This window comes from Arachis ipaensis, chromosome B1 (genome assembly GCF_059453495.1).
Source record: "Arachis ipaensis isolate K30076 ecotype BB chromosome B1, ASM5945349v1, whole genome shotgun sequence".
NCBI lineage: Eukaryota > Viridiplantae > Streptophyta > Magnoliopsida > Fabales > Fabaceae > Arachis > Arachis ipaensis.
Genome location: NC_142436.1, coordinates 53,976,121 through 53,995,560, shown reverse-complemented (window position 1 = coordinate 53,995,560; position 19,440 = coordinate 53,976,121). Strand labels below are relative to the sequence as shown.

General features: G+C 37.8%; 2 non-coding genes across 2 annotated transcripts; both read left to right on the top strand.

Moving 5' to 3' along the window:
• The first annotated feature begins 2,928 nt into the window (after positions 1-2,928).
• LOC148576604 (small nucleolar RNA R71) lies at positions 2,929-3,036 on the top strand. Its single transcript, XR_015904158.1, has one exon. It is a non-coding gene; the product is annotated as a small nucleolar RNA R71 (small nucleolar RNA).
• Positions 3,037-10,794: 7,758 nt separating this feature from the next.
• LOC148576603 (small nucleolar RNA R71) lies at positions 10,795-10,902 on the top strand. The gene has a single exon (XR_015904333.1). It is a non-coding gene; the product is annotated as a small nucleolar RNA R71 (small nucleolar RNA).
• The last annotated feature ends 8,538 nt before the right edge of the window (positions 10,903-19,440 follow it).

Here is a 19,440-nt window from a genome sequence, read left to right as displayed (position 1 = left end):
AAGTTCAAGGATAAATTCGAAACTCATGTACTTCTTGTTCTTTTGAATTAAAACAGTTTTTATTTAAGAGAGGTGATGGATTCATAGGACATTCATAACTTTAAGACATAGTTACTAACTACTAATGATCATGTAATGAAGACACAAACATAGATAAGCACATAACATATAAAACGAAAAAACAGAGAAAGTAAGAACAAGGAATGAGTCCACCTTAGTGATGTCCTTGAGCTCTTCTATGTCTCTTCCTTGCCTTGGCTGCTCCTCCTTCATTGCTTTTAGATCTTCTCTGATTTCATGAAGGATGATGGAGTGCTCTTGATGTTCCACCCTTAGTTGCTTCCAATAATTGTGTGGAAGAAAATGTATCCCCTGAGGTATCTCAGGGATCTCTTGATTTGCAGTCAAATGTTCTACCACTGAGCTATAGACCCTTGATGGAAGCTTTTGTCTTCCCTTTCCTCTTTCTAGAGGTTTCTCTGGCCTTAGGTGCCATCAATGGTTATGGAAAAAACAAAAAAGCTATGCTTTTACCACACCAAACTTAGAATGTTGCTCGCCCTCGAGCAAAAGAAGAAAGAATAGGAGAAGAAGAAGAGGATATGGAGGAGATGGATGGGGGTGTGTATTCGGCCATATGGGTGGGATTGGGTGAGAGAGAGATGTTGAATTTTGAAGGTAGTGGTGTTTGGATGTGAGTGGTAAAGGGTTAATAAGGAAGAGTGTTTATTGGGAATAGAGGATGATTGAGAAGAGAGAAGAGAGTGAGTGGAGGTAGGTGGGGATCCTGTGGGGTCCACAGATCCTGAGGTGATCCTGTGAGGTCCACAGATCCTGAGGTGTCAAGGCATTTACATCCCTGCACCAATTTAGGCATGTAAAATGCCCTTGCACACAACTCTGGGCGTTCAGCGCCAGGTTGGTGCCCATTTTGGGCGTTCAACGCCCATTTGCTGCCATTTCTGGCGTTGAACACCAGAACCATGCTTGTTCTGGGCGTTCAGCGCCAGGATGCTCCCATTCTGGGCGTTCAGCGCCAGAACTATGCTCTGTTCTGGCGTTTGAACGCCAGACAGATGCTCCTCCAGGGTGTGATTTTTCTTCTGCTGTTTTTGATTCCGTTTTCAATTTTTATATTTATTTTGTGACTCCACATGATCATGAACCTAAGAAAACATGAAAAACAATAAAAATAAGAATTAGATAAACATTGGGTTGCCTCCCAACAAGCGCTTCTTTAATGTCAGTAGCTTGACAGTAAGCTCTCATGGAGCCTCACAGATGTGCAGAGCTTTGTTGAGACTCTCCAACACCAAACTTAGAGTTTGGATATGGGAGTTCAACACCAAACTTAGAGTTTGACTGTGGGGGCTCTGGTTGACTCTGCTTGGAGAGAAGCTTTTTCTGCTTCCTCTCCATGGTTGCAGAGGGAGATCCTTGAGTTTTAAACACAAGGGAGTTCTCATTCCATTGAAGGAATATTTCACCTCTGTCAACATCAATCACAACTCTTGCTGTGGCCAGGAAAGGTCTTCCTAGGATGATGGATTCATCCTCTTCCTTTCCAGTATCCAGGACTATGAAATCAGTAGATATGTAAAGGCCCTCAACCTTTACTAATACATCTTCTACTTGTCCATAAGCCTGTCTTCTTGAGCTGTCTGCCATCTCTAGTGAGATTTTAGCAGCTTGCACCCCATAGATTCCCAGTTTCTCTATTACAGAGAGGGGCATGAGGTTTATTCCTGAACCAAGGTCACACAGAGCCTTAAAGATCATGGTGCCTATGGTACAGGGTATTATGAACTTTCCAGGATCCTGTCTCTTCTGAGGCAATGTCAGTTGATCCAGATCACTTAGTTCATTGATGAACAAGGGAGGTTCAACTTCCCAAGCATCAATGCCAAATAATTTGGCATTCAGCTTCATGATTGCACCAAGAAACTTGGCAGTTTGCTCTTTAGTGACATCCTCATTCTCTTCAGAAGAGGAATACTCATCAGAGCTCATGAAGGGCATAAGGAGGTTCAATGGAATCTCTATAGTCTCTAGATGAGCCTCAGAGTCCTTTGGTTCCTCAGAGGGAAGCTCCTTATTGACCACTGGACGTCCCAGGAGGTCTTCCTCCTTGGGATTCACGTCCTCTCCTCTCCTCACAGGTTCGGCCATGGCGCTTATGTCAATGGCCTTGCACTCTCCTTTTGGATTCTCTTCTGTATTGCTTGGGAGAGTACTAGGAGGGATTTCAGTGATCCTTTTACTCAGCTGGCCCACTTGTGCTTCCAGATTTTTAATGGAAGACCTTGTTTCATTCATGAAACTTACAGTGGCCTTAGATAGATCAGAGACTAGATTTGCTAAATTAGAAGCATTTTGTTCAGAGTTCTCTGTCTGTTGCTGAGTTAATGATGGAAAAGGTTTGCTATTGCTAAACCTGTTTCTTCCACCATTATTAAAGCCTTGTTGGGGCTTTTGATCCTTCCATGAGAAATTTGGATGATTTCTCCATGTTGAGTTATAGGTGTTTCCATAAGGTTCACCTAAGTAATTTACCTCTGCTATTGCAGGGTTCTCAGGATCATAGGCTTCTTCTTCAGAAGATGCCTCTTGAGTACTGTTGGATGCAGCTTGCATTCCATGCAGACTCTGAGAGATCATATTGACTTGCTGAGTCAATATTTTATTCTGAGCCAATATGGCATTCAGAGTATCAACCTCAAGAACTCCCTTCTTCATAGGCGTCCCATTACTCACAGGATTCCTTTCAGAAGTGTACATGAACTGGTTATTAGCAACCATGTCAATGAGTTCTTGAGCTTCTGCAGGCGTTTTCTTTAGGTGAATGGATCTACCTGCAGAAGTGTCCAGTGACATCTTTGATAGCTCAGATAAACCATCATAGAATATATCCAGGATGGTCCATTCTGAAAGCATGTCAGAAGGACACTTTTTGGTCAACTGTTTGTATCTTTCCCAAGCTTCATAGAGAGATTCACCTTCTTTCTGTCTGAAGGTTTGAACATCAGCTCTAAGCTTGCTCAGCTTTTGAGGAGGAAAGTACTTGGCTAAGAAAGCCGTGACCAGCTTATCCCAAGAGTTCAGGCTGTCTTTAGGTTGAGAATCCAACCATAATCTAGCTCTGTCTCTTACAGCAAAAGGGAAAAGCATGAGCCTGTAGACTTCAGGATCTACTCCATTAGTCTTAACAGTATCACATATCTGCAAGAATTCAGTTAAGAACTGAAAAGGATCTTCAGATGGAAGTCCATGAAACTTGCAGTTCTGCTGCATTAGAGAAACTAATTGAGGTTTAAGCTCAAAGTTGTTTGCTCCAATGGCAGGAATGGAGATGCTTCTTCCATGTAAATTGGAATTAGGTGCAGTAAAGTCACCAAGCATCTTCCTTGCATTATTATTATTTTCGGCTGCCATCTCCTTTTCCTGTTCGAAAATTTCTGAAAGGTTATCTCTGGATTGTTGTATTTTAGCTTCTCTTAATTTTCTCTTCAGAGTTCTTTCAGGTTCTGGATCTGCTTCCACAAGAATGTTCTTATCCTTGCTCCTGCTCATATGACAAGGAAGAATGGCCAGAAAAATGATAATAATAATAGAGATCCTTTATACCACAGTATAGGGATCCCTTTGTGAGTGGAAGAGAAGGGGGAGACAAAGAATGTGATGTAAAGGAAGAAATGCAACTGTACGAATGGAAGAGATGTGAGATGAGATGTTAGGATATGAATGAATAAATAGAATAGAATGAGAGAGAAGGAGGGAATTTTCGAAAATTATTTTTGAAAAGGAGTTAGTGATTTTTGAAAAATGGTTTTTGAAAATTGTTAGTATTTTTCGAAAATTTTTGAAATCAAAAATAAAAAATAAAAATAATTAGTTAATTAAAAAGAAATTTTTGAAAAAGAGGAGAGATATTTTCGAAAATTAGAGAGAGAGAGTTAGTTAGGTAGTTTTGAAAAAGTTAAGAAACAAACAAAAAGTTAGTTAGTTAGTTGAAACAAATTTTGAAAAGATAAGAAGTTAGGAGGTTAGAAAAGATATTTTGGAAAGATATTTTTTGAAAAAGATAAGATAAGAAGATATTTTTGAAAAGATATGATTGAAATTAGTTTTGAAAAAGATTTGATTTTTAAAATCTCAATTAATGACTTGATTCATAAGAGATCACAAGATATGATTCTAGAACTTTAAAGTTTGAATCTTTCTTAACAAGTAAGTAACAAACTTCAAATTTTTGAATCAAAACATTAATTGATCATGTTATTTTCGAAAATTTGGTATAAAAATAAGAAAAAGATTTTTGAAAAATATTTTTGAAATTTTCGAAAATAACTAATAATTTTGAAAAAGATTTGATTTTTGAAAAAGATTTTGAAAAAGATAAGATTTTCAAATTGAAAATTTGATTTGACTCATGAGAAACAATTTGATTTTCAAAAATTTTTGAAAAAGTCAATCCAAATTTTCGAATTTGATGAGAGAAAAGAGGAAAGATATTTTTTTTTTATTTTTGAATTTTTATGATGCAAGAGAAAAACACTAAAAAGATGCAATGCATGAAATTTTTTGAATCAAAACAATGAATGCATGTATGAATGATATGAATGTCAAGATGAACACCAAGAACACTTTGAATGTCAAGATGAACATCAAGAACATATTTTTGAAAAATTTTTAATGCAAAGAAAACATGCAAGACACCAAACTTAGAATTCTTTAATGCTTAGACACTAAGAATTCAAGAATGCATATGATAAACATGAAAAGACACAAAACAAAAAATCATCAAGATCAAACAAGAAGACTTACCAAGAACAACTTGAAGATCATGAAGAACACTATGAATGCATGATATTTTCGAAAAAATGCAAGATGCATATGCAATTGACACCAAACTTATGATATGACTCAAGACTCAAACAAGAAACACAAAATATTTTTTATTTTTATGATTTTCTAATTTTTTTGGATTTTTATTTTATATTTTTCGAAAATTATATAAAAAAAAAGAAAAAATAAGGATTCCAAAATTTTTAATATGAATTCCAGGAATCTTGCCATGTTAGTCTAAAGCTTCAGTCTAGGAATTAGACATGGCTCACTAGCCAGCCAAGCTTTCAAAGAAAGCTCCAGTCCAAAACACTAGACATGGCCAATGGCCAGCCAAGCTTCAGCATGTAATTCAGACATGACACGCCTGACATATCCTACAGTCGTGTAACAACTGATGGTTGGAAGCCTCAGTCCAAAGGAATTTAGACATGGCTTTACAGCCAGCCAAGCTTCAACATATAATTACATGGGCTGGAGTGATTAGTTGAATACCAATCCCAAAGTAGTTTGGGTATGGCTTTACAGCCAGATATGATTCAACATATTTCATGAAACACTAGAATTCATTCTTAAAAATCTTGAATAAAATTTTTGAAAACATTTTTATTTTTTTCGAAAACAGATGAGAGATTTTTGAAAAATTTTTTAAAAAGAAAACGAAAAGAAAGTTACCCAATCTGAGCAACAAGATGAACCGTCAGTTGTCCAAACTCAAAAAATCCCCGGCAACGGCGCCAAAAACTTGGTGTTGTTGCCGGATCAAAACTTGGAACTGGGCACTGTTGTTGCTGGACCAAAAGAGAATTTGGCACTGATGTTACCGGACCAAAAGCTTGCCGAAAACTCGAACAATCCCCGGCAACGGCGCCAAAAACTTGGTGCACGAAATTGTGATGTCCAGGCTCGAACAATCCCTGGTAATGGCTCCAAAGCTTGGTGCTTTGATCTTAATTCATAATTGTCACAACTTCGATACAACTAACCAGCAAGTGCACTGGGTCGTCCAAGTAATACCTTACGTGAGTAAGGGTCGAATCCCACGGAGATTGTTGGTATGAAGCAAGCTATGGTCACCTTGTAAATCTCAGTCAGGCGGATTTAAACATGATACTTTATTAGATTAAAATAAACAATAAAAAGGATAGAGATACTTATGTAGATTCATTGGCAGGGATTTCAGATAAGCGAATGGAGATGCTTTTCGTTCCTCTGAACCTCTGCTTTCCTGCTATCTTCATCTAATCAGTCTTACTCCTTTCCATGGCTGGCTGTATGCAAGGGCATCACCGTTGTCAGTGGCTACATCCCCTCCTCTCAGTGAATAATATGCTCACGCACCCTGTCACGGCACGGCTATTCATCTGTCGGTTCCCGATCATGCTGGAATAGGATTCACCCTCCTTTTGCGTCTGTCACTAACGCCCAGCACTCGCGAGTTTGAAGCTCGTCACAGTCATTCAATCATTGAATCCTACTCAGAATACCACAGACAAGGTTTAGACCTTCCGGATTCTCTTGAATGCCGCCATCATTCTAGCTTACGCCACGAAGATTCTGGTTAGGAGATCTAAGAGATACTCATTCTAGCTTAATTCATGTAGAACGGAAGTGTTTGTCAGGCACGCGTTCATAGGGGAGATGGTGATGAGCGTCACACATAATCATCACCTTCATCATGTTCTTGAGTGCGAATGGATATATTAGAAGCGAAATAAGAAGAATTGAATAGAAAACAGTAGTACTTTGCATTAATCCTTGAGGAACAGCAGAGCTCCACACCTTAATCTATGGAGTGTAGAAACTCTACCGTTGAAAATACATAAGTGAAAGGTCCAGGCATGGCCGAGATGGCCAACCCCCTAAACGTGATCAATAGTCTCCTAAGATGAACAATGGATTAAAACTGAGACCAAAGATTGTCAAAAAGACTAGTAAAAGGTCCTATTTATAATAAACTAGCTACTAGGGTTTACATGAGTAAGTAATTGATGCATAAATCCACTTCCGGGGCCCACTTGGTGTGTGTTTGGGCTGAGCCTGAGTGTTGCACGTGCAGAGGCCATTTGTGGAGTTGAACTCCAGTTTCTGTGCCAGTTTGGGCGTTCAACTCTGGTTTTGGATCCTTTTCTGGCGCTGGACGCCAGATTTGGGCAGAAGGCTGGCGTTGAACGCCAGTTTACGTTGTCAATTCTTGGCCAAAGTATGGACTATTATACATTTCTGGAAAGCCCTGGATGTCTACTTTCCAACGCAATTGGAATCGCGCCATTTCGAGTTTTATAGCTCCAGAAAATCCACTTTGAGTGCAGGGAGGTCAGAATCCAACAGCATCAGCAGTCCTTTTTCAACCTCTGAATCTGATTTCTGCTCAAGTCCCTCAATTTCAGCCAGAAAATACCTGAAATCACAGAAAAATACACAAACTCATAGTAAAGTCCAGAAATGTGAATTTAGCATAAAAACTAATGAAAACATCCCTAAAAGTAACTAGATCCTACTAAAAACATACTAAAAACAATGCCAAAAAGCGTATAAATTATCCGCTCATCATCAGCCACTTTGTAGAGTTCTTGAGGTATAATCTCATGAACTTCCACCTCTTCTCCAATCATGATGCTATGGATCATGATGGCCCGATCTATAGTAACTTCAGACCGGTTGCTAGTGGGAATGATTGAGCATTGAATGAACTCCAACCATTCTCTAGCTACAGGCTTAAGGTCCAGTCTTCTTAGTTGAACCGGTTTGCCTTTTGAGTCAATCTTCCATTGAGCTCCTTCTACACATATGTCCATGAGGACTTGGTCCAACCTTTGATCAAAGTTGACTCTCCTTGTGTAGGGGCGTGCGTTCTCTTCCATGTTTGGCAAGTTGAACGCCAACCTCACATTTTCCGGACTAAAATCTAAGTATTTCCCCCGAACCATGGTGAGATAATTCTTTGGGTTCGGGTTCTTACTTTGATCATGGTTCCTAGTGATCCATGCATTAGCATAGAACTCTTGAACCATTAGGATGCCGACTTGTTGGATGGGGTTTGTTAGAACTTCCCAACCTCTTCTTTGAATTTCATGTCGGATCTCCGGATACTCATTTCTTTTGAGTTTGAAAGGGACCTCGGGGATCACCTTCTTCTTGGCCACAACATCATAGAAGTGGTCTTGATGGGCTTTGGAGATGAACCTTTCCATCTCCCATGACTCGGAGGTGGAAGCTTTTGTCTTCCCTTTCCCTTTTCTAGAGGATTCTCCGGTCTTAGGTGCCATCAATGGTAATGGAAAAACAAAAAGCTTATGCTTTTACCACATCAAACTTAGAATTTTGCTCGCCCTCGAGCAAGAGAAGAAAGAAAAGATGAAGAAGAAGAAAAGATAGAGAAGAGGGGGGAGGTGTGTTTCGGCCAAGAAGAGAAGAGAGGGTTGTGTTGTGTGAAAATGAGGAAGGATGGAAGGCTTTATATAGGGAAGGGAGGGTATGAGGTAGGTTTTATATAGGGTTGTGTTGGGTGGGAAATTGATTTTGAATTTTGAAGGTAGGTGGAGTTTATGAGGTAGGTTTATGGGGAAGAGTGGATGGATGTGAGTGGTGAAGAGGTGATGGGGAAGAGAGATTGAGGTGATTGGTGAAGGGTTTTGGGGAAGAGTGTTTATGGGATTGTGTGAAAGAGGGGTGAGAAGAAGTGAGTGGAGGTAGGTGGGGATCCTGTGGGGTCCACAGATCCTGAGGTGATCCTGTGGGGTCCACAGATCCTGAGGTGTTCAAGGATTTACAACCTTGCACCAAATTAGGCATGTAAAATGCCCTTGCACACAACTCTGGGCATTCAGCGCCAGATTGGTGCTTGTTCTAGGCGTTGAACGCCATTTGTAACCTATTTCTGGCATTGAACGCCAGAACCATGCTTGTTCTGGGCGTTCAGCGCCAGCTCTCCTCCAGGGTGCATTTCTGGCGTTCAAACGCCCAGATGCTGCGCATTTCTGGCGTTCAGCGCCAGAACCATGCTCTGTTCTGGCGTTGAACGCCCAAAACATGCTTCTTACTGGCGTTTAAGCGCCAGTAAGGTCTTCCTCCAGGGTGTGATTTTTCTTCTGCTGTTTTTGATTCCGTTTTCAATTTTTATATTTATTTTGTGACTCCACATGATCATGAACCTAATAAAACATGAAAAACAAAAATAAAATTAGATAATTAAACATTGGGTTGCCTCCCAACAAGCGCTTCCTTAATGTCAATAGCTTGACAGTAGGCTCTCATAGAGCCTCACAGATGTGCAGAGCTTTGTTGAGACCTCCCAACACCAAACTTAGAGTTTGGATATGGGGGTTTGACACCAAACTTAGAAGTTGGTTGTGGCCTCCCAACACCAAACTTAGAGTTTGACTATGGGGGCTTTGGTTGACTCTGCTTTGAGAGAAGCTTTTTCTGCTTCCTCTCCATGGATGCAGAGAGAGATCCTTGAGTTGTAAACACAAGGTTGTCCTCATTTATTTGAAGGATCAATTCTCCTCTGTCCACATCAATCACAGCTCTTGCTGTGGCTAGGAAAGGTCTTCCTAGGATGATGGATTCATCCTCTTCCTTTCCAGTATCCAGGACTATGAAATCAGCAGGGATGTAAAGGCCTTCAACCTTTACTAACACGTCCTCTACTTGTCCATAAGCCTGTTTTCTTGAATTGTCTGCCATCTCTAATGAGATTTTAGCAGCTTGCACCCCATAGATTCCCAGTTTCTCTATTACGGAGAGGGGCATGAGGTTTATTCCTGAACCAAGGTCACACAGAGCCTTAAAGATCATGGTGCCTATGGTACAAGGTATTATGAACTTTCCAGGATCCTGTCTCTTCTGAGGCAATGTCAGTTGATCCAGATCACTTAGTTCATTGGTGAACAAGGGAGGTTCATCTTTCCAAGTTTCAATACCAAATAATTTGGCATATAGCTTCATGATTGCACCAAGGAACTTGGCAGCTTGCTCTTCAGTAACATCCTCATTCTCTTCAGAAGAGGAATACTCATCAGAGCTCATGAATGGCATAAGGAGGTTCAATGGAATCTCTATGGTCTCTAGATGAGTCTCAGGTTCCTTTGGTTCCTCAGAGGGAAGCTCCTTATTGATCACTGGACGTCCCAGGAGGTCTTTCTCCTTGGGATTCACGTCCTCTCCTTCCCTTACAGGTTCGGCCATGGTGCTTATGTCAATGGCCTTGCACTCTCCTTTTGGATTCTCTTCTGTATTGCTTGGGAGAGTACTAGGAGGGATTTCAGTGATCCTTTTACTCAGCTGGCCTACTTGTGCTTCCAAATTTCTAATGGAAGACCTTGTTTCATTCATGAAACTTACAGTGGCCTTGGATAGATCAGAGACTAAGTTTGCTAAATTAGAGGTATTTTGTTCAGAGTTCTCTGTCTGTTGCTGAGTGGATGATGGAAAAGGTTTATTATTGTTAAACCTGTTTCTTCCACCATTATTAAAGCCTTGTTGAGGCCTTTGATCCTTCCATGAGAGATTTGGATGATTTCTCCATGATGGATTGTAGGTGTTTCCATATGGTTCACCCATGTAATTTACCTCTGTTATTGCAGGGTTCTCAGGATCATAAGCTTCTTCTTCATAAGAAGCCTCTTGAGTACTGTTGGACGCAGCTTGCATTCCATTCAGACTCTGAGAAATCATATTGACTTGCTGAGTCAATATTTTATTCTGAGCCAGTATGGCATTCAGAGTATCAATTTCAAGAACTCCCTTCTTCATAGGCATCCCATTACTCACAGGATTCCTCTCAGAAGTGTACATGAACTGGTTATTAGCAACCATGTCAATGAGTTCTTGAGCTTCTGCAGGTGTTTTCTTTAGGTGAATGGATCCACCTGTAGAAGTATCCAATGACATCTTTGATAGCTCAGATAAACCATCATAGAATATATCCAGGATGGTCCATTCTGAAAGCATGTCAGAAGGACACTTTTTGGTCAGCTGCTTGTATCTTTCCCAAGCTTCATAGAGGGATTCACCTTTTTTCTGTCTGAAGGTTTGAACATCCACTCTAAGCTTGCTCAGCTTTTGAGGAGGAAAGAACTTGGCTAAGAAAGCCGTGACCAGCTTATCCCAAGAGTTTAGGCTATCTCTGGGTTGAGAGTCTAACCACACTCTAGCTCTGTCTCTTACAGCAAAAGGGAAAAGCATGAGCCTGTAGACTTCAGGATCTACTCCATTAGTCTTAACAGTATCACAGATCTGCAAGAATTCAGTTAAGAACTGAAAAGGATCTTCAGATGGAAGTCCATGAAACTTGCAGTTTTGCTGCATCAGAGAAACTAGCTGAGGTTTCAGCTCAAAATTGTTTGCTCCAATGGTAGGAATGGAGATGCTTCTTCCATGTAAATTGGAATTAGGTGCAGTAAAGTCACCAAGCATTCTCCTTGCATTATTGTTGTTGGGTTCGGCTGCCATCTCCTTTACTTGTTCGAAATTTTCAATAAGGTTGTCTCTGGATTGTTGTAATTTAGCTTCTCTTAGTTTCCTCTTCAGAGTCCTTTCAGGTTCTGGATCAGCTTCAACAAGAATGCCTTTTTCTTTGTCCCTGCTCATAAGAAAGAGAAGATAAAAAGAAAAGAAGAGGAATCCTCTATGTCACAGTAAAGAGGTTCCTTATTGTTAGTAGAAGAAGAAAAGAGGAAAAAATTCGAACACAGATAGAAGAGGGGGTTCGAATTTGGTGAGTGATGTGAGGAAGAGATGTTAGTAGATGAATAAATAAATAGAATAAGATGAGAGAGGGAGAGGATTTTCGAAAATAATTTTTGAAAAAGAGTTAGTGATTTTCGAAAAATAATTTTTGAAAAAGGTTAGTAATTTTTTGAAAAGTTTAAAATCAAAAGTTAAAATAATTAATTAATTAAAAAAAATTTTTTGAAAAAGAGGGAGATATTTTCGAAAATTAGAGAGAGAGAGTTAGTTAGGTGGTTTTGAAAAAGATAAGAAACAAACAAAAAGTTAGTTAGTTAGTTGAAACAAATTTTGAAAAGATAAGAAGTTAGGAAGTTAGAAAAGATATTTTGAAATCAAATTTTTGAAAAAGATAAGATAAGAAGATATTTTTGAAAAGATATGATTGAAATTAGTTTTTGAAAAAGATTTGATTTTTAAAATCTCAATTAATGACTTGATTCACAAGAAATCACAAGATATGATTCTAGAACTTAAAGTTTGAATCTTTCTTAACAAGTAAGTAACAAACTTGAAATTTTTGAATCAAAACATTAATTGATGATGTTATTTTCGAAAATATGATGTAAAATTAAGAAAAAGATTTTTGAAAAATATTTTTAAAATTTTCGAAAATAACTAAAAAAGATTGAAAAAAGATTTGATTTTTGAAAAAGATTTTGAAAAAGATAAGATTTTTTTAAATTGAAAATTTGATTTGACTCATAAAAACAACTAGATTTTAAAAATTTTTGAAAAAGTCAAATCTAATTTTCGAAATTTTAAGAGAGAAAAAGGAAAAGATATTTTTTTTATTTTTGAATTTTTATGATGAGAGAGAAAAACAAGAAAAATGATGCAATGCATGAAAGTTATGGATCAAAACAATGAATGCATGCAAGAATGCTATGAATGTCAAGATGAACACCAAGAACACTATGAAGATCATGATGAACATCAAGAACATATTTTTGAAAAATTTTTAATGCAAAGAAAACATGCAAGACACCAAACTTAGAATTCTTTAGTGCTTAGACATAAAGAATTCAGGAATGCATATGAAAAACAAGAAAAGACACAAAACATGCAAATGCAAAGATCAAACAAGAAGACTTACCAAGAACAACTTGAAGATCATGAAGAACACTATGAATGCATGAAAATTTTCGAAAAATGCAAGATGAATATGCAATTGACACCAAACTTATAATATGACTCAAGACTCAAACAAGAAACACAAAAAATATATTTTTTATTTTTATAATTTTCTAAATTTTTTTGGAATTTTTTTTTTCAAAAATTATTTTGAAAAAGGAAAATAAGGATTCCAAAATTTTTAATATGAATTCCAGGAATCTTATGCTCTTTAGCCTAAAGCTCCAATCAAAGGGTCAGACATGGCTTAATAGCCAGCCAAGCTTTAGTATGTATCCAGACATGACACGCCTAACATGCCTTACAGTCGTGGCTTTACAGCCAACCAGGCTTCAACATGCTTCATGAAACACTAGAATTCATTCTTAAAAATTTTGAAGAAAAATATATTTTTGAAAACATTTTTTTTTCGAAAACAAAGGAGAAATTTTTGAAAGATTTTTGAAAAATTTTTGAAAATAAAACAAAAAGAAAATTACCTAATCTGAGCAACAAGATGAACCGTCAGTTGTCCAAACTCGAACAATCCCCGGCAACGGCGCCAAAAACTTGGTATGCGAAATTTTTACTCAGGTTGTGAATAGTTGTTCGAAATTGATTCCCTGGCAATGTTACCAAAAACGGATGCACAGAACCATGGTCTAAACATATCTTCACAACTTCGCATAACTGACCAGCAAGTGCACTGGGTCGTCCAAGTAATACCTTACGTGAGTAAGGGTCGAATCCCACGGAGATTGTTGGTATGAAGCAAGCTATGGTCACCTTGTAAATCTCAGTCAGGCGGATATAAAATAGTTAAGTAGTTTTCGAAAATAAATAATAAGATAAGGATAGTAATACTTATGTAGATCATTGGTGAGAATTTCAGATAAGCGTGTAGAGATGCTTTCGTTCCTCTAAACCTCCGCTTTTCCCGCTGTCTTCATCCAATCAGTCTTACTCCTTTCTATGGCTGGCTTTATGCAAGGGCATCACCGTTGTCAGTGGCTACATCCCCTCCTCTTGTGAAAATGGTCCAAGATGCCCTGTCACGGCACGGCTAATCATCTGAGGTTCCCGATCATGCTGGAATAGGATTCACCCTCCTTTTGCGTCTGTCACTACGCCCAGCACTCGCGAGTTTGAAGCTCGTCACAGTCATTCAATCATTGAATCCTACTCGAAATACCACAGACAAGGTTTAGACTTTCCGGATTCTCTTGAATGCCGCCATCATTCTAGCTTACACCACGAAGATTCCGATTAAGAGATCTAAGAGACACTCATTCAATCTAAGGTAGAACAGAAGTGGTTGTCAGGCACACGTTCATAGGGAATGATGATGATTGTCACGTTCATCACATTCAGGTTGAAGTACGAATGAATATCTTAGAAGCGAAATAAGATGAATTGAATAGAAAACAGTAGTACTTTGCATTAATCTTTGAGGAACAGCAGAGCTCCACACCTTAATCTATGGAGTGTAGAAACTCTACCGTTAAAAATACATAAGTGAAAGGTCCAGGCATGGCCGAATGGCCAGCCCCCTAAAACGTGATCACAGGATCAGAATACAATCCAGGATGTCTAATACAATAGTAAAAGGTCCTATTTATAATAAACTAGCTACTAGGGTTTACAGAAGTAAGTAATTGATGCATAAATCCACTTCCGGGGCCCACTTGGTGTGTGCTTGGGCTGAGCTTGAAGTCTACACGTGGAGAGGTCATTCTTGGAGTTGAACGCCAGCTTTTGTGCCAGTTTGGGCATTGAACTCCACTTTGCAACTTGTTTCTGGCGCTGGACGCCAGAATTGGGCAGAGAGCTGGCGTTGAACGCCAGTTTGCGTCATCTAAACTTGGGCAAAGTATGGACTATTATATATTTCTGGAAAGCCCTGGATGTCTACTTTCCAATGCAATTAGAAGCGCGCCATTTTGAGTTCTGTAGCGCCAGAAAATCTATTTTGAGTGTAGGGAGGTCAGAATCCAACAGCATCAGCAGTCCTTCTTCAACCTCTGAATATGATTTTTGCTCAAGTCCCTCAATTTCAGCCAGAAAATACCTGAAATCACAGAAAAACACACAAACTCATTGTAAAGTCCAGAAATGTGAATTTAACATAAAAACTAATGAAAACGTCCCTAAAAGTAACTAGATCCTACTAAAAACATACTAAAAACAATGCCAAAAAGCGTATAAATTATCCGCTCATCAGTAGGCATACATCATATGCATATGTTTGAATTGTTTAGGTTTGTTCAATTGTTTTGGTTTGCTTAATTGTACATGTTTCATGATTATTTCCTAATTGACATACTTGCCTTACTTGCGCATTACTTGTCTGTATTGTTTGTAAGTTGAATTACTTGAGGGATGGTTTGGTTCTTGGTTTATTCGGTTGGAAGGTAGTGAAAGTATGAAGGATATTGGGTTAGAATTAGAATCCCCTATGATAGTTGCCATGTGATGGATTAGTGAGAATTTAGGATGGATATGAAGAGGTAAGAAGTTTATGATGTTTACTAAATTTATGTTATAGTGCATTGTATTTATTTAGTACTTTTACCATATTGGGAACCCATAGATTGGGGGTTCTCATTCCGTATATATATTCTCTGTTTTTCAAATGCAAGTCCTGGTACTCAGCAGCGAGCTGGATTCATCTAGAAAGTGACGAAGTTTATTTGATTTTGTTTTGTACTTTTAGAATCTGTTCGTTTTATTTTGAAAACCTTCAATATTAATTATGTAAATGTTTAATTTGCGACTTTCCTATAGAGGCGATCATGTATCTTTGGGAGAGATAGGAAATACTGTTGTCAAACTTGTTTTACTTTCTGTACCCTGGCCAACCTAAGCTTCGCATGTCGCGATTAGTGGCTATTTACTTATGCTATATATATATATATATATATATATATATATATATATATATATATATATATATATATATATATATATATATATATATATATATATATATATCTGTGTGTGTGTGTGTGTGTGTGTGTGCGCGCATCTTGCCCTTATCTTATTCTTATCACTTTCCGAACGTATTTTACCTTTCGTTTGTTACCTATTTACCAGAGTGTCTTTTCGTTCGCAATTTTATTTTATTTTCCTTTCAGGCTTCTCATTTACTAGTTCTCTCCTTCAAACACACACACACACACACACACACACACACACACACACACACATATTCTTACTATTATTCCACCTTGAGTCGTACCACCATAATATCGATAACTTATGACTCGAGCATAAGGATCTATATATTAGGGTGTTGCATTATGGTATCAGAGCAGTCCATCCTCGTGAGCTTGAGGGATGGAACTGCTTATGCTTTAATGCATACTTTGAGTCTATGCCTATGCTAGTAAGGATTTTCAACTGATACTTCTAGCATGAATTCCATGAGCATACCTTTGGTAAATTGAAGCACTTAACTTGGGATATTGATATTGATCACCTTGTTATCGCTTGTTTAGTGTGGACAGGACTCGAATGGCATCTCATGGACATGAGCGAGGTACTCGAAATGGGAATCTTGACTGTGGGATATATGAGATTGGTGTGTTAGTTGGAATTGTTGATGATATCCTTGAAGGTGGATAGTTGATTGAAGAATTTGTTTAATTAGGCTTGAACAGATTTGACCTTATGAATTAGAGTAGAGGAGGCTTATATATGGCGTTGGTATAGTTTATGAATTTTTACAATTGTGTAGAAATTGAAAAATGACTAATTATTAGAAAACTGATGTTATAGGTCTTGAATGATTAGAATGTGAATTGGGATAACATTGAGTAGATGGTGAATTTTTAAGTGTTGAGGTAGGTAGAGTATGAATTAGGCTTGAACTTGGCTGAGTTTAACATTGGTTGGCATGTGATTGTAGTTATGATGGGATTCATCGGTTGCTTAGTATGTAAGGTTATGGCTATACACTTAAGGAAAATAAGTTGAGTGGGAGATTTTTTTTATTTGTTGATTGAGGATTTTGAGGAGATTTTGATTTAAACATAGAAATGCGCTAGGGACCTAAGCTACCTTTGGATTCTTAGTTGATGAAAATCAGAGTGATGCAGCGGAAGCTTGCAAAAGTGTTAACATAGTATGGCTGCAATAAGGAATAGTAGGGTATGATTAGAATTGGTTTATGCTTTGAGTATTGAAAGGTTAGCAAACTAATGCAGATAATGATTCTAGATAATTGAGATAAATTGTGGCTGTGAGCTTTAATTGATTCTGAAATGGATGTGAAAATGATCGTTAATACGTAATTGGATTTAGATGATGAGTGAGTACAAGTCGTCGTGTTTGAGGGATGAGTAATATGATATTTGGCCATGGTGACCTTGGATTTAGATTGAGATTTATAATGATTGGTTTTGAAAGACGGATTTGAAAATATTAAATTGAGGTGCTGATGTTGTACTAAGGTTAGATTTGGGGAATCTGTATAGGGTAGTAAACTTCAGTTTAAGGGAGGTTCTATTAACCATTGTTAAGGATTCGGAGGATTTTGGGAATTCTAAGTTAATACTTCAATTGGAAGTTATAGGAGTTTTAAGCAAGGTGATTTTGAGGCAACTAAATTTTGAGGGCAAAATTTTAAATAAGGTGAGTGGGATGTAAAAATCCGGTCAAACCATAGATAATTAAGTAATAAATTAAATATGAAAAAAGAGTGAGAAAATGTAGCAATTGAAATTCGACAATTCTGATATGATATTTGGACTCAGTATATTTTTCTAAGTCGGAAAAACATAGTTCTCAGCGAAAAATGCGAGGTGGCATTTTAGCCGGCAGTATCGGCTTGAGTCCGTCCGGTACTGCGTCTGAGAAAATTTATTATGAGTTAAGGGGGTAAAAAGTTAAAATTTAATTCAGGGAAAGTAAAAATAAGTAAAAGTGAATTAAAAACTAATTTTAAAGGTTTTGGCGCAAAATTGGGCCAATGGGCTAAAACAAGTGAACTGAGCCCAAGTGGTGAGAGAGAGAGAGAGAGAGCTCAGTTAGAAGTGAACGGAGGGGAAGAAACCCTTTAGTATTATTCACATTCAACTTCAAATCACCATAACTCCCCCTCCAGTGCTTCGATTGACGAGCTGTTTGCGGCCACGCGTCTCTTTCATCCTCCTCTTCAATTCTATCAAGGTATTATGGTGAGTATCTCTAAGCTCTCTGCCCAGTTTTTTTCGCCTTTCATTTCAAATTTGGTTTGAGTTTTAAGAAAATCTTGTAATTTTGGTTGTTTATGGGTGCTCTAGTATGAGCCATTGATGAGTTTTATCAACAAATTCTAAGGATTAAGTTAAGGAGCCCTTCAACCCTTGTGTTTGATCAATTTTATAAACCCTAGATTTATGTATATTTGAAATTGGTTATGTTAGTGTTGTTGGGTGAATTTAGAGCACTTGGAACAAGGAATTTGTGGCTTAAAGCTCAATGGTGTTGATTAAGAGCCTTGAAAGCTTGAGTTGTGATGTGTTGGGTGTGACTGCTGTCATTAAGGTACGGTTTAAGTTTCATTTAAGTACAGTGTGGTGTAATGTGAATTCCTAGGTTAGATGTCCCTAGGAATAAGCTTGAATTGTATATTTGAATGTCGTGATATGTGTAGTGAATGTATGGATGAGATTGATATTAGTATGGAGGGAATTGATATGATATTTATAGAATTGATGTTGGTATAAATGATATTGAGATTGGATAATGATTGTGCATTTATGAGTAATATGTATATATATATATTGAATTGAGAAATGTTAGGCCGGAGGCCGTTAATCTGGGCCGGAGGCTGGAAAAAGGTAAGAAAGATAAGTGATGTTTGTATTGTGTGATGATGTATAATATGGAATGGAATGGAATTAAATGAATTGTGATGATGATTGGGGGTATTGTGGGGGTATGAGCAAATGGGTATGATTTGATATATGAGCAAATGTTGTTGTGTTAATTATTGATGAGTATTGACTTGAAGTATATTAAATTGAGAACTTGAATGAGTTGAGGAATTGAGAATTTAATAGTTTAAATGGTTGGATGATTGATTAATGGTTAATGAGTATTTGATATTGATTTTGAGTGTTTTGGAATTGATTTGGTTAATGGTGGTTTGGTTTGAAAATGAGAATTTGGAAAATAGAGGTTTTGGAACCTTTTGGGTAAAACTTGATTTTCAATGGACTTCGACAATCCATGACTTGAGCCTCAGATTTTGGATTTGAATGAAACCTATTTCAAATTAAAGATAATTTAAAGTGGTTTAAAATGGTATAAAGTTTGTGAAAATCCAAATTTTGTAGAGGAAGTTATGGACGTTGAAAATTAGGTTTAGAAAACTGAATTTTTCATAAGTGTAGAAAACCAGAATTTCTAGTGTGTGCGTACGCACACCGCTGTGCATACGCACAAACTAGGAAATGTGATTTGGGGTGTGCTTACGCACAAAAGGGTGCGTAAGCACAGACTGGGATGGTCATTCTGTTGGGTGCGCATGCACAGCACCTATGCTTATGCACATTACCCTGTTCTGCACAAAAACTCCCTTTTTTCACCGTTTGACCTTCTCGGCACGCCAGTAAACCTCAGAAACTATTATTTTTATGGGAACTCACTATTTTTGAACTATCAATCATTACTTTGATTTTCCAAAACCTTTAAAAGTTTTGTTTAAGGTGTATTAGTGAGGTTTTGGGGAACAAAGTAAGGGTTAGTGATTGGAAGAGGATAGAA